Source organism: Oncorhynchus nerka, unplaced genomic scaffold, assembly GCF_034236695.1.
Source record: "Oncorhynchus nerka isolate Pitt River unplaced genomic scaffold, Oner_Uvic_2.0 unplaced_scaffold_1197, whole genome shotgun sequence".
In the NCBI taxonomy this organism is placed as follows: Eukaryota; Metazoa; Chordata; class Actinopteri; order Salmoniformes; family Salmonidae; genus Oncorhynchus; species Oncorhynchus nerka.
Window position 1 is genome coordinate 154,126 of NW_027040137.1, and position 14,549 is coordinate 168,674.

A 14,549-nucleotide genomic window follows, 5' to 3' on the forward strand; every position below is an offset into this window, starting at 1 on the left:
CTTGTGTCTCTGAGACTTTTCTAAATGTCGCCATTTTCGTAATGGTCAAAATGAATTGAAGTCATTGCAAATGTACGAGGCTGTTTCTCGGTCCGAGAACCTTCTAGAGCCACCTAACTCACCACGCACTATCGACCTGAGGTCTAGAACAGGTTTCTAAAGTTTCGGAACTCTAGGTCTGACGGTTCTTTTTTAGCTCGAACAAAGCTAACTATTGGAGGCACTGTCTGTCTCTACAAACCCCAATACGTCCCTCCTTCCAAGTTGTGTGTCTGTGTGATTTAGTTTTCCTTTGAAATTTTATGGGAAAAATGACTGATTTACAGTTCATGTGGGTTGCCTAATCACACATATGAAGTTTTGGACAGATCTGACTTTTTTAACCCCTCGAAACAGCCCCTGAGACACCAATTATGGAACTTCCGGTTGGCACAGGAAGCTATAAGTCAACACATATCCTCATTGGGGTATGCTTTTACAGAATCCTGAGTTTTAAGTCTTTACGTTCAGAATTGACTGATTATACAGGGTTGAATGCACTATGTCTATCAAACTGCAGGCAGGGTATGGATATACACTTTTAGGGTGATTTTAACCACTTCCGGTTAGTCCAGGAAGCTTAGAATCAACACAGGTAGACCTCATACTGGCCTGATGGACTGTTACCAAAGACAGGTTCATACGGCATTCATAACCCATATAGACTTCAGGTTGAATTTAGGGGTGCAGGCAATGTATTCCTATGGGGAGACAAGTCAATGCAAACTCTTTGAAGTAAACACCTTCTTTTAACTATTAAGGGTTAATGCCACACGGTCAACGTTAGGCTTGCACGGATCGGAAGGACCTTAGGAACATACCTGAGTTCGAATTGTGCTTCTCACCCTAAAGGTTCTCTCACTGTCACCCAAAAGCAAATGACGTGGTGGGGCAGGCTTAATTTTGGGCCTACTTTTCTAATGGTCGCTGCGCTCAGACCGAGCGAGCTACGGTCAAGCGGGATATCTCGTTGAACTCGGCACGGCCTAGAGATTATGTTTATGCCATTCCTGCTCTCTGTGTCTTTAAGCACCGCCCTTTTTCACTCCATCCTTGCTGTGTGTGTGTATGAGAGCTTTTCTTTGACATATGTTGGGAGAAATGACTGATTTACAGTTCAGGAGGGTTATCTAGTCACACATATGAAGTTTTAAAAATATGTGACTTTTTTAACCCTTCAAAACAGACAGTTTGACCCAATTAAAGGCACTTCCGGTTGGAACAGGAACCTATAAGTAAACACATGTCTTGATTGACATAGAAACTTACAGAATCCTGAGTTTTAAGTCTGTAAGTTAAGAATTGACTGATCTACGATCTACACAGTGTTGAATGCAGTCATTTTCACCTTTGAAGGTTATGTACATCAAAACTCCTTTTGGGTCAATTTAACCACTTCCGGTCGCTCCAGGAAGCTTAGAATCGACACAGGTAGACCTCATGGTGGTCTGATGGACTGTCATAGAAGACAGGTTCATTAGGCATTCATAACCCACATAGGCCTCAGGTTGAATTTAGAGGTGCAGGCAATGTATTCCTATGGGGAGAGAAGTCAATGCAAACTCTTTGAAGTAAACATCTTCTTTTAACTATTAAGGGTTAATGCTACACGGTCAAGGTTAGGCTTGCACGGATCGGGAGGACCTTAGGAACGTACCTGAGGTCGAATTGTGCTTCTCACCCTAACGGTTCTCTCACTGTCACCCAAAAGCAAATGACATTGAGGGCCAGGCTTCATTTTGGTTCTGCTTTTTTTCAAGGTCACTGCACTCAGAGCGAGCTACGGTCAAGCGGGGCGTCTCGTTGAACTCGGCACAGTCTGGAGACTATGGTGATGCCATTTTTTGTGTTGATTTCAGAATGCCATTTTGGTGATGGTCCCTCTCCGTTTAAACATATTGCTAATGTACAAAAGTCAACTAGCAAGTCAGTGTCCATCAGTCAATTAGATGTCATTCTGACACCAAACTGATACCAATTGACACCAAACCCACTTTTTAGGCTTTGTGTGTCTTTAAGCACCGCACTTTGTCACTCCATCCTTGCTGTGTGTGTGTTTCTGTGTGTGTGTGTGTGAGAGAGAGCTTTTCTTTGACATCTGTTGGGAGAAATGACTGACTTACAGTTTATGGGGGTTGCCTAATCACACATATGAAGTTTTGAAAAGATCTGACCTTTTTAACCCTTGGAAACTGCCACTGTGACACCATTTAAGGCACTTCCGGTTGGCACAGGAAGCTATAAATAAACTCATATCATGATTTGGGTATGCCTTTACAGAATCCTGAGTTTGAAGTCTTTACGTTAAGAACTGAGTTATTTACGGAGGGTTTAGTGAGTGTGTGTTATTTCAGAAAATCATAGAAAATCACAGAAATCTCGCAGAGCTCTGCAGCACACTTTAAAAAGATTCGTAAGAACACCCTGCAACTGGATCTGTAACCGTTGAAAAAAAAAACACCTATCCGTGAACATCACCTAGGTGTCGTTGTACGATTTCTCTTAAATGACGATAGATAAATGGCTGGTTCTTTTTTTATTGACACCGGAGGCTCCTTGACTTTGACGTGAAGTGGAAAAATAATTTCTCTATTTTCATTTTGGACCTTTAATCCCAGATGAATGGCCATAACTCAAAAACCGTTGAGGCCTAGACGCCATCTTGTTCGGGGCCAACTGCCCATTATGCCGCCCCTACGCTCACCGAGTTTCGGCTTCTAAATATTTTCAGTTTTCGAGATAAGGCCCCGTCGTGAATCGTGATGTTTTGTCCAATACCAATATGATTGCTTATGCCCTCTTGTGGGAATTTCCGGGACAGCGGAAAAATGACCTAAATCTTATTATTTTTGTAAAACGGAAACCGAATGTCCGACAAAGTTTATTTGATGACTTCCTGGTAGGTCCGGCCCTGCCGCTCGGCCCGACGCCGTCCGCGAATTTTACAAACGATTTCGGACGTCTAGTAAGGGACCGTACATTTGCAATATGGACTTTCTCACTAACCATACAGGTACTGCCGAAATCTTCCCTTAAGGTATGTAATATCCCAAAGTGAGTACCACAGAAAGAGCCATAATACCCATTAAAAACTAGCGGTCAAACAGGAAAATGGTTCCAATCATTTTCCCACCCTTCATGTTCCCCACAGGGGATTTTAAAAACACTTAAAATAAGGGCTGTGTTTCTTGTCGGCTTACCCTGGAGTGGTAAACTATTTGAATCATTATGGACCTCAGACCACACGTAGCAGGAATGTATTCAGAGCGCCCAAGCTAGCCACACATGCAGAGTGCGTTACGCGACTAAAAAAGGTAAGTCTGAATTCCAAATACTGAGAAGTGCGAAGGAAAAGCATGAATTCCGAAATTGGGACCGAGCCCTAAGTGAATAGGCTTACTGTCCAATTTGTTAAAAAGTGTTTCCACCCGGTCTCGAACCGGGGACCTTTCGCGTGTTAGGCGAACGTGATAACCACTACACTACAGAAACCTGATGAGTGGAATACTAAGGGTGTGGCTGACTTTGGCTGGGTGGGGCATTCCTCAATCTCCGAACCTATTGAAAATCAGAAATTACTTAGTCCATTAATTAAGCAATAAGGCTTGAGAAGCCGGGAATTATGAGGTATTTTTAAAATATTTGTTTTATTAATAAAAACTATATGTTATCGCTTTGTCATTATGGGGTATTGTGTGTAGATAGATTTTATTTTATTTCGTCCATTTTAGTATAAGTCTGTAATGTAACAAAATGTGGAAAAACGTAAAGGGGTCTGAAAACTTTCCGAATGCACTGTACCTATGCAGGCTAGCTTCTTTTCCTTTGCTAGCCAGCCAACTAAACCTATCACACAATCACATCAAGCAGCTGAAATGACAGAAAACGATCTACATTTTTGTTTGTTTTACCTTGGATTATATTGCCATTTCTTTGGATATATCCATTACAATGACCCTGATAAATGAATTTGCCTGGCTCAGAGAAGCTGTCAGTCTGTTCACATTCATACAGATCGCACGGTGGAGGTCCCCAAAAAACGGCAACATTGATCCACAGGTCGGAGAGGTAGACAGCAAGGTTTAGATAAACCACAACTGTTTCAAACCAAATGCTAGCCTCTGGGCATTGGGAAATATTGAATATGACCTTTCGCGTGTGAGGCGAACGTGATAACCACTACACTACTGAAACTACAATACAAAAAGAGGAAGTCGTGGAAAATATTAGGAATGCCCACAAGTCTACCTCACATAATATCCCAAAGTGAGTACCACAGAAAGAGCCATAATACCCATTAAAAACTAGCGGTCAAACAGGAAAATGGTTCCAATCATTTTTCCACCCTTCATGTTCCCCACAGGGGATTTTAAAAACACTTAAAATAAGGGCTGTGTTTCTTGTCGGCTTACCCTGGAGTGGTAAACTATTTGAATCATTATGGACCTCAGACCACACGTAGCAGGAATGTATTCAGAGCGCCCAAGCTAGCCACACATGCAGAGTGTGTTACGCGACTAAAAAAGGTAAGTCTGAATACCAAATACTGAGAAGTGCGAAGGAAAAGCATGAATTCCAAAATTGGGACCGAGCCCTAAGTGATTAGGCTGACTGTCCAATTTGTTAGAAAGTGTTTCCACCCGGTCTCGAACCGGGGACCTTTCGCGTGTGAGGCGAACGTGATAACCACTACACTACAGAAACCTGATGAGTGGAATACTAAGGGTGTGGCTGACTTTGGCTGGGTGGGGCATTCCTCAATCTCCGAACCTATTGAAAATCAGAAATGACTTAGTCCATTAATTAAGCAATAAGGCTTGAGAAGCCGGGAATTATGAGGTATTTTTAAAATATTTGTTTTATTAATAAAAACTATATGTTATCGCTTTGTCATTATGGGGTATTGTGTGTAGATAGATTTTATTTTATTTCATCCATTTTAGTATAAGTCTGTAACGTAACAAAATGTGGAAAAAGTAAGGGGCCTGAAAACTTTCCGAATGCACTGTACCTATGCAGGCTAGCTTCTTTTCCTTTGCTAGCCAGCCAACTAAACCTATCACACAATCACATCAAGCAGCTGAAATGACAGAAAACGATCTACATTTTTGTTTGTTTTACCTTGGATTATATTGCCATTTCTTTGGATATATCCATTACAATGATCCTGATAAATGAATTTGCCTGGCTCAGAGAAGCTGTCAGTCTGTTCACATTCATACAGATCGCACGGTGGAGGTCCCCCAAAAAACGGCAACATTGATCCACAGGTCGGAGAGGTAGACAGCAAGGTTTAGATAAACCACAACTGTTTCAAACCAAATGCTAGCCTCTGGGCATTGGGAAATATTGAATATGACCTTTCGCGTGTGAGGCGAACGTGATAACCACTACACTACTGAAACTACAATACAAAAAGAGGAAGTTGTGGAAAATATTAGGAATGCCCACAAGTCTACCTCACATAATATCCCAAAGTGAGTACCACAGAAAGAGCCATAATACCCATTAAAAACTAGCGGTCAAACAGGAAAATGGTTCCAATCATTTTTCCACCCTTCATGTTCCCCACAGGGGATTTTAAAAACACTTAAAATAAGGGCTGTGTTTCTTGTCGGCTTACCCTGGAGTGGTAAACTATTTGAATCATTATGGACCTCAGACCACACGTAGCAGGAATGTATTCAGAGCGCCCAAGCTAGCCACACATGCAGAGTGCGTTACGCGACTAAAAAAGGTAAGTCTGAATACCAAATACTGAGAAGTGCGAAGGAAAAGCATGAATTCCGAAATTGGGACCGAGCCCTAAGTGAATAGGCTTACTGTCCAATTTGTTAAAAAGTGTTTCCACCCGGTCTCGAACCGGGGACCTTTCGTGTGTTAGGAGAACGTGATAACCACTACACTACAGAAACCTGATGAGTGGAATACTAAGGGTGTGGCTGACTTTGGCTGGGTGGGGCATTTATCGCTCTCAGAGCCTATTGAAAATCAGAAATGACTTAGTCCATTAATTAAGCAATAAGGCTTGAGAAGCTGGGAATTATGAGGTATTTTTAAAATATTTGTTTTATTAATAAAAACTATATGTTATCGCTTTGTCATTATGGGGTATTGTGTGTAGATAGATTTTATTTTATTTCATCCATTTTAGTATAAGTCTGTAACGTAACAAAATGTGGAAAAAAGTAAGGGGCCTGAAAACTTTCCGAATGCACTGTACCTATGCAGGCTAGCTTCTTTTCCTTTGCTAGCCAGCCAACTAAACCTATCACACAATCACATCAAGCAGCTGAAATGACAGAAAACGATCTACATTTTTGTTTGTTTTACCTTGGATTATATTGCCATTTATTTGGATATATCCATTACAATGATCCTGATAAATGAATTTGCCTGGCTCAGAGAAGCTGTCAGTCTGTTCACATTCATACAGATCGCACGGTGGAGGTCCCCCAAAAAACGGCAACATTGATCCACAGGTCGGAGAGGTAGACAGCAAGGTTTAGATAAACCACAACTGTTTCAAACCAAATGCTAGCCTCTGGGCATTGGGAAATATTGAATATGACCTTTCGCGTGTGAGGCGAACGTGATAACCACTACACTACTGAAACTACAATACAAAAAGAGGAAGTGTGGAAAATATTAGGAATGCCCACAAGTCTACCTCACATAATATCCCAAAGTGAGTACCACAGAAAGAGCCATAATACCCATTAAAAACTAGCGGTCAAACAGGAAAATGGTTCCAATCATTTTTCCACCCTTCATGTTCCCCACAGGGGATTTTAAAAACACTTAAAATAAGGGCTGTGTTTCTTGTCGGCTTACCCTGGAGTGGTAAACTATTTGAATCATTATGGACCTCAGACCACACGTAGCAGGAATGTATTCAGAGCGCCCAAGCTAGCCACACATGCAGAGTGTATTACGCGACTAAAAAGGTAAGTCTGAATACCAAATACTGAGAAGTGCGAAGGAAAAGCATGAATTCCAAAATTGGGACGAGCCCTAAGTGATTAGGCTGACTGTCCAATTTGTTAGAAAGTGTTTCCACCCGGTCTCGAACCGGGGACCTTTCACGTGTGAGGCGAACGTGATAACCACTACACTACAGAAACCTGATGAGTGGAATACTAAGGGTGTGGCTGACTTTGGCTGGGTGGGGCATTCCTCAATCTCCGAACCTATTGAAAATCAGAAATGACTTAGTCCATTAATTAAGCAATAAGGCTTGAGAAGCCGGGAATTATGAGGTATTTTTAAAATATTTGTTTTATTAATAAAAACTATATGTTATCGCTTTGTCATTATGGGGTATTGTGTGTAGATAGATTTTATTTTATTTCATCCATTTTAGTATAAGTCTGTAACGTAACAAAATGTGGAAAAAGTAAGGGGCCTGAAAACTTTCCGAATGCACTGTACCTATGCAGGCTAGCTTCTTTTCCTTTGCTAGCCAGCCAACTAAACCTATCACACAATCACATCAAGCAGCTGAAATGACAGAAAACGATCTACATTTTTGTTTGTTTTACCTTGGATTATATTGCCATTTATTTGGATATATCCATTACAATGATCCTGATAAATGAATTTGCCTGGCTCAGAGAAGCTGTCAGTCTGTTCACATTCATACAGATCGCACGGTGGAGGTCCCCCAAAAAACGGCAACATTGATCCACAGGTCGGAGAGGTAGACAGCAAGGTTTAGATAAACCACAACTGTTTCAAACCAAATGCTAGCCTCTGGGCATTGGGAAATATTGAATATGACCTTTCGCGTGTGAGGCGAACGTGATAACCACTACACTACTGAAACTACAATACAAAAAGAGGAAGTCGTGGAAAATATTAGGAATGCCCACAAGTCTACCTCACATAATATCCCAAAGTGAGTACCACAGAAAGAGCCATAATACCCATTAAAAACTAGCGGTCAAACAGGAAAATGGTTCCAATCATTTTTCCACCCTTCATGTTCCCCACAGGGGATTTTAAAAACACTTAAAATAAGGGCTGTGTTTCTTGTCGGCTTACCCTGGAGTGGTAAACTATTTGAATCATTATGGACCTCAGACCACACGTAGCAGGAATGTATTCAGAGAGCGCCCAAGCTAGCCACACATGCAGAGTGCGTTACGCGACTAAAAAAGGTAAGTCTGAATACCAAATACTGAGAAGTGCGAAGGAAAAGCATGAATTCCAAAATTGGGACCGAGCCCTAAGTGATTAGGCTGACTGTCCAATTTGTTAAAAGTGTTTCCGCCCGGTCTCGAACCGGGGACCTTTCGCGTGTGAGGCGAACGTGATAACCACTACACTACAGAAACCTGATGAGTGGAATACTAAGGGTGTGGCTGACTTTGGCTGGGTGGGGCATTTTCTCAATCTCAGAACCTATTGAAAATCAGAAATTACTTAGTCCATTAATTAAGCAATAAGGCTTGAGAAGCTGGGAATTATGAGGTATTTTTAAAATATTTGTTTTATTAATAAAAACTATATGTTATCGCTTTGTCATTATGGGGTATTGTGTGTAGATAGATTTTATTTTATTTCGTCCATTTTAGTATAAGTCTGTAATGTAACAAAATGTGGAAAAACGTAAAGGGGTCTGAAAACTTTCCGAATGCACTGTACCTATGCAGGCTAGATTCTTTTCCTTTGCTAGCCAGCCAACTAAATCTATCACACAATCACATCAAGCAGCTGAAATGACAGAAAACGATCTACATTTTTGTTTGTTTTACCTTGGATTATATTGCCATTTCTTTGGATATATCCATTACAATGACCCTGATAAATGAATTTGCCTGGCTCAGAGAAGCTTTCAGTCTGTTCACATTCATACAGATCGCACGGTGGAGGTCCCCAAAAAACGGCAACATTGATCCACAGGTCGGAGAGGTAGACAGCAAGGTTTAGATAAACCACAACTGTTTCAAACCAAATGCTAGCCTCTGGGCATTGGGAAATATTGAATATGACCTTTCGCGTGTGAGGCGAACGTGATAACCACTACACTACTGAAACTACAATACAAAAAGAGGAAGTTGTGGAAAATATTAGGAATGCCCACAAGTCTACCTCACATAATATCCCAAAGTGAGTACCACAGAAAGAGCCATAATACCCATTAAAAACTAGCGGTCAAACAGGAAAATGGTTCCAATCATTTTTCCACCCTTCATGTTCCCCACAGGGGATTTTAAAAACACTTAAAATAAGGGCTGTGTTTCTTGTCGGCTTACCCTGGAGTGGTAAACTATTTGAATCATTATGGACCTCAGACCACACGTAGCAGGAATGTATTCAGAGCGCCCAAGCTAGCCACACATGCAGAGTGTATTACGCGACTAAAAAAGGTAAGTCTCAATACCAAATACTGAGAACTGCGAAGGAAAAGCATGAATTCCAAAATTGGTACGAGCCCTAAGTGATTAGGCTGACTGTCCAATTTGTTAGAAAATGTTTCCACCCGGTCTCGAACCGGGGACCTTTCACGTGTGAGGCGAACGTGATAACCACTACACTACAGAAACCTGATGAGTGGAATACTAAGGGTGTGGCTGACTTTGGCTGGGTGGGGCATTTTCCTCAATCTCGGAAATTGAAAATCAGAAATGACTTAGTCCATTAATTAAGCAATAAGGCTTGAGAAGCCGGGAATTATGAGGTATTTTTAAAATATTTGTTTTATTAATAAAAACTATATGTTATCGCTTTGTCATTATGGGGTATTGTGTGTAGATAGATTTTATTTTATTTCATCCATTTTAGTATAAGTCTGTAACGTAACAAAATGTGGAAAAAGTAAGGGGCCTGAAAACTTTCCGAATGCACTGTACCTATGCAGGCTAGCTTCTTTTCCTTTGCTAGCCAGCCAACTAAACCTATCACACAATCACATCAAGCAGCTGAAATGACAGAAAACGATCTACATTTTTGTTTGTTTTACCTTGGATTATATTGCCATTTCTTTGGATATATCCATTACAATGATCCTGATAAATGAATTTGCCTGGCTCAGAGAAGCTGTCAGTCTGTTCACATTCATACAGATCGCACGGTGGAGGTCCCCCAAAAAACGGCAACATTGATCCACAGGTCGGAGAGGTAGACAGCAAGGTTTATATAAACCACAACTGTTTCAAACCAAATGCTAGCCTCTGGGCATTTGGGAAATATTGAATATGACCTTTCGCGTGTGAGGCGAACGTGACAACCACTACGCTACTGAAACTACAATACAAAAAGAGGAAGTTGTGGAAAATATTAGGAATGCCCACAAGTCTACCTCACATAATATCCCAAAGTGAGTACCACAGAAAGAGCCATAATACCCATTAAAAACTAGCGGTCAAACAGGAAAATGGTTCCAATCATTTTTCCACCCTTCATGTTCCCCACAGGGGATTTTAAAAACACTTAAAATAAGGGCTGTGTTTCTTGTCGGCTTACCCTGGAGTGGTAAACTATTTGAATCATTATGGACCTCAGACCACACGTAGCAGGAATGTATTCAGAGCGCCCAAGCTAGCCACACATGCAGAGTGTATTACGCGACTAAAAAAGGTAAGTCTGAATACCAAATACTGAGAAGTGCGAAGGAAAAGCATGAATTCCGAAATTGGGACCGAGCCCTAAGTGATTAGGCTGACTGTCCAATTTGTTAGAAAGTGTTTCCACCCGGTCTCGAACCGGGGACCTTTCACGTGTGAGGCGAACGTGATAACCACTACACTACAGAAACCTGATGAGTGGAATACTAAGGGTGTGGCTGACTTTGGCTGGGTGGGGCATTCCTCAATCTCCGAACCTATTGAAAATCAGAAATTACTTAGTCCATTAATTAAGCAATAAGGCTTGAGAAGCCGGGAATTATGAGGTATTTTTAAAATATTTGTTTTATTAATAAAAACTATATGTTATCGCTTTGTCATTATGGGGTATTGTGTGTAGATAGATTTTATTTTATTTCGTCCATTTTAGTATAAGTCTGTAATGTAACAAAATGTGGAAAAACGTAAAGGGGTCTGAAAACTTTCCGAATGCACTGTACCTATGCAGGCTAGATTCTTTTCCTTTGCTAGCCAGCCAACTAAATCTATCACACAATCACATCAAGCAGCTGAAATGACAGAAAACGATCTACATTTTTGTTTGTTTTACCTTGTATTATATTGCCATTTCTTTGGATATATCCATTACAATGACCCTGATAAATGAATTTGCCTTGCTCAGAGAAGCTTTCAGTCTGTTCACATTCATACAGATCGCACGGTGGAGGTCCCCCAAAAAACGGCAACATTGATCCACAGGTCGGAGAGGTAGACAGCAAGGTTTAGATAAACCACAACTGTTTCAAACCAAATGCTAGCCTCTGGGCATTGGGAAATATTGAATATGACCTTTCGCGTGTGAGGCGAACGTGATAACCACTACACTACTGAAACTACAATACAAAAAGAGGAAGTCGTGGAAAATATTAGGAATGCCCACAAGTCTACCTCACATAATATCCCAAAGTGAGTACCACAGAAAGAGCCATAATACCCATTAAAAACTAGCGGTCAAACAGGAAAATGGTTCCAATCATTTTTCCACCCTTCATGTTCCCCACAGGGGATTTTAAAAACACTTAAAATAAGGGCTGTGTTTCTTGTCGGCTTACCCTGGAGTGGTAAACTATTTGAATCATTATGGACCTCAGACCACACGTAGCAGGAATGTATTCAGAGCGCCCAAGCTAGCCACACATGCAGAGTGTATTACGCGACTAAAAAAGGTAAGTCTGAATACCAAATACTGAGAACTGCGAAGGAAAAGCCTGAATTCCAAAATTGGGACGAGCCCTAAGTGATTAGGCTGACTGTCCAATTTGTTAGAAAGTGTTTCCACCCGGTCTCGAACCGGGGACCTTTCGCGTGTGAGGCGAACGTGATAACCACTACACTACAGAAACCTGATGAGTGGAATACTAAGGGTGTGGCTGACTTTGGCTGGGTGGGGCATTCCTCAATCTCCGAACCTATTGAAAATCAGAAATTACTTAGTCCATTAATTAAGCAATAAGGCTTGAGAAGCCGGGAATTATGAGGTATTTTTAAAATATTTGTTTTATTAATAAAAACTATATGTTATCGCTTTGTCATTATGGGGTATTGTGTGTAGATAGATTTTATTTTATTTCATCCATTTTAGTATAAGTCTGTAACGTAACAAAATGTGGAAAAACGTAAAGGGGTCTGAAAACTTTCCGAATGCACTGTACCTATGCAGGCTAGATTATTTTCCTTTGCTAGCCAGCCAACTAAATCTATCACACAATCACATCAAGCAGCTGAAATGACAGAAAACGATCTACATTTTTGTTTGTTTTACCTTGTATTATATTGCCATTTCTTTGGATATATCCATTACAATGACCCTGATAAATGAATTTGCCTTGCTCAGAGAAGCTTTCAGTCTGTTCACATTCATACAGATCGCACGGTGGAGGTCCCCAAAATAACGGCAACATTGATCCACAGGTCGGAGAGGTAGACAGCAAGGTTTATATAAACCACAACTGTTTCAAACCAAATGCTAGCCTCTGGGCATTTGGGAAATATTGAATATGACCTTTCGCGTGTGAGGCGAACGTGACAACCACTACGCTACTGAAACTACAATACAAAAAGAGGAAGTTGTGGAAAATATTAGGAATGCCCACAAGTCTACCTCACATAATATCCCAAAGTGAGTACCACAGAAAGAGCCATAATACCCATTAAAAACTAGCGGTCAAACAGGAAAATGGTTCCAATCATTTTTCCACCCTTCATGTTCCCCACAGGGGATTTTAAAAACACTTAAAATAAGGGCTGTGTTTCTTGTCGGCTTACCCTGGAGTGGTAAACTATTTGAATCATTATGGACCTCAGACCACACGTAGCAGGAATGTATTCAGAGCGCCCAAGCTAGCCACACATGCAGAGTGTATTACGCGACTAAAAAAGGTAAGTCTCAATACCAAATACTGAGAACTGCGAAGGAAAAGCATGAATTCCAAAATTGGTACGAGCCCTAAGTGATTAGGCTGACTGTCCAATTTGTTAGAAAGTGTTTCCACCCGGTCTCGAACCGGGGACCTTTCACGTGTGAGGCGAACGTGATAACCACTACACTACAGAAACCTGATGAGTGGAATACTAAGGGTGTGGCTGACTTTGGCTGGGTGGGGCATTCCTCAATCTCCGAACCTATTGAAAATCAGAAATTACTTAGTCCATTAATTAAGCAATAAGGCTTGAGAAGCCGGGAATTATGAGGTATTTTTTAAATATTTGTTTTATTAATAAAAACTATATGTTATCGCTTTGTCATTATGGGGTATTGTGTGTAGATAGATTTTATTTTATTTCGTCCATTTTAGTATAAGTCTGTAATGTAACAAAATGTGGAAAAACGTAAAGGGGTCTGAAAACTTTCCGAATGCACTGTACCTATGCAGGCTAGCTTCTTTTCCTTTGCTAGCCAGCCAACTAAATCTATCACACAATCACATCAAGCAGCTGAAATGACAGAAAACGATCTACATTTTTCTTTGTTTTACCTTGTATTATATTGCCATTTCTTTGGATATATCCATTACAATGACCCTGATAAATGAATTTGCCTGGCTCAGAGAAGCTGTCAGTCTGTTCACATTCATACAGATCGCACGGTGGAGGTCCCCCAAAAAACGGCAACATTGATCCACAGGTCGGAGAGGTAGACAGCAAGGTTTAGATAAACCACAACTGTTTCAAACCAAATGCTAGCCTCTGGGCATTGGGAAATATTGAATATGACCTTTCGCGTGTGAGGCGAACGTGATAACCACTACACTACTGAAACTACAATACAAAAAGAGGAAGTCGTGGAAAATATTAGGAATGCCCACAAGTCTACCTCACATAATATCCCAAAGTGAGTACCACAGAAAGAGCCATAATACCCATTAAAAACTAGCGGTCAAACAGGAAAATGGTTCCAATCATTTTTCCACCCTTCATGTTCCCCACAGGGGATTTTAAAAACACTTAAAATAAGGGCTGTGTTTCTTGTCGGCTTACCCTGGAGTGGTAAACTATTTGAATCATTATGGACCTCAGACCACACGTAGCAGGAATGTATTCAGAGCGCCCAAGCTAGCCACACATGCAGAGTGTATTACGCGACTAAAAAAGGTAAGTCTCAATACCAAATACTGAGAACTGCGAAGGAAAAGCATGAATTCCAAAATTGGTACGAGCCCTAAGTGATTAGGCTGACTGTCCAATTTGTTAGAAAGTGTTTCCACCCGGTCTCGAACCGGGGACCTTTCACGTGTGAGGCGAACGTGATAACCACTACACTACAGAAACCTGATGAGTGGAATACTAAGGGTGTGGCTGACTTTGGCTGGGTGGGGCATTCCTCAATCTCCGAACCTATTGAAAATCAGAAATTACTTAGTCCATTAATTAAGCAATAAGGCT

General features: G+C 41.0%; 10 non-coding genes across 10 annotated transcripts; all 10 read right to left on the minus strand.

The window, feature by feature from the left end:
* Positions 1-3,458: 3,458 nt before the first annotated feature.
* On the minus strand, positions 3,459-3,531 carry trnav-aac (transfer RNA valine (anticodon AAC)). Its single transcript has one exon. It is a non-coding gene; the product is annotated as a tRNA-Val (tRNA).
* A 1,139-nt stretch (positions 3,532-4,670) lies between these two features.
* trnav-cac (transfer RNA valine (anticodon CAC)) lies at positions 4,671-4,743 on the minus strand. Its single transcript has one exon. It is a non-coding gene; the product is annotated as a tRNA-Val (tRNA).
* A 1,138-nt stretch (positions 4,744-5,881) lies between these two features.
* trnav-aac (transfer RNA valine (anticodon AAC)) lies at positions 5,882-5,954 on the minus strand. The gene has a single exon. It is a non-coding gene; the product is annotated as a tRNA-Val (tRNA).
* Positions 5,955-7,090: 1,136 nt separating this feature from the next.
* Positions 7,091-7,163, minus strand: trnav-cac (transfer RNA valine (anticodon CAC)). Its single transcript has one exon. It is a non-coding gene; the product is annotated as a tRNA-Val (tRNA).
* Positions 7,164-8,302: 1,139 nt separating this feature from the next.
* Positions 8,303-8,375, minus strand: trnav-cac (transfer RNA valine (anticodon CAC)). Its single transcript has one exon. It is a non-coding gene; the product is annotated as a tRNA-Val (tRNA).
* Positions 8,376-9,514: 1,139 nt separating this feature from the next.
* trnav-cac (transfer RNA valine (anticodon CAC)) lies at positions 9,515-9,587 on the minus strand. The gene has a single exon. It is a non-coding gene; the product is annotated as a tRNA-Val (tRNA).
* A 1,138-nt stretch (positions 9,588-10,725) lies between these two features.
* On the minus strand, positions 10,726-10,798 carry trnav-cac (transfer RNA valine (anticodon CAC)). The gene has a single exon. It is a non-coding gene; the product is annotated as a tRNA-Val (tRNA).
* Positions 10,799-11,937: 1,139 nt separating this feature from the next.
* trnav-cac (transfer RNA valine (anticodon CAC)) lies at positions 11,938-12,010 on the minus strand. The gene has a single exon. It is a non-coding gene; the product is annotated as a tRNA-Val (tRNA).
* A 1,140-nt stretch (positions 12,011-13,150) lies between these two features.
* On the minus strand, positions 13,151-13,223 carry trnav-cac (transfer RNA valine (anticodon CAC)). The gene has a single exon. It is a non-coding gene; the product is annotated as a tRNA-Val (tRNA).
* A 1,139-nt stretch (positions 13,224-14,362) lies between these two features.
* On the minus strand, positions 14,363-14,435 carry trnav-cac (transfer RNA valine (anticodon CAC)). The gene has a single exon. It is a non-coding gene; the product is annotated as a tRNA-Val (tRNA).
* Between the last annotated feature and the right edge of the window lie 114 nt (positions 14,436-14,549).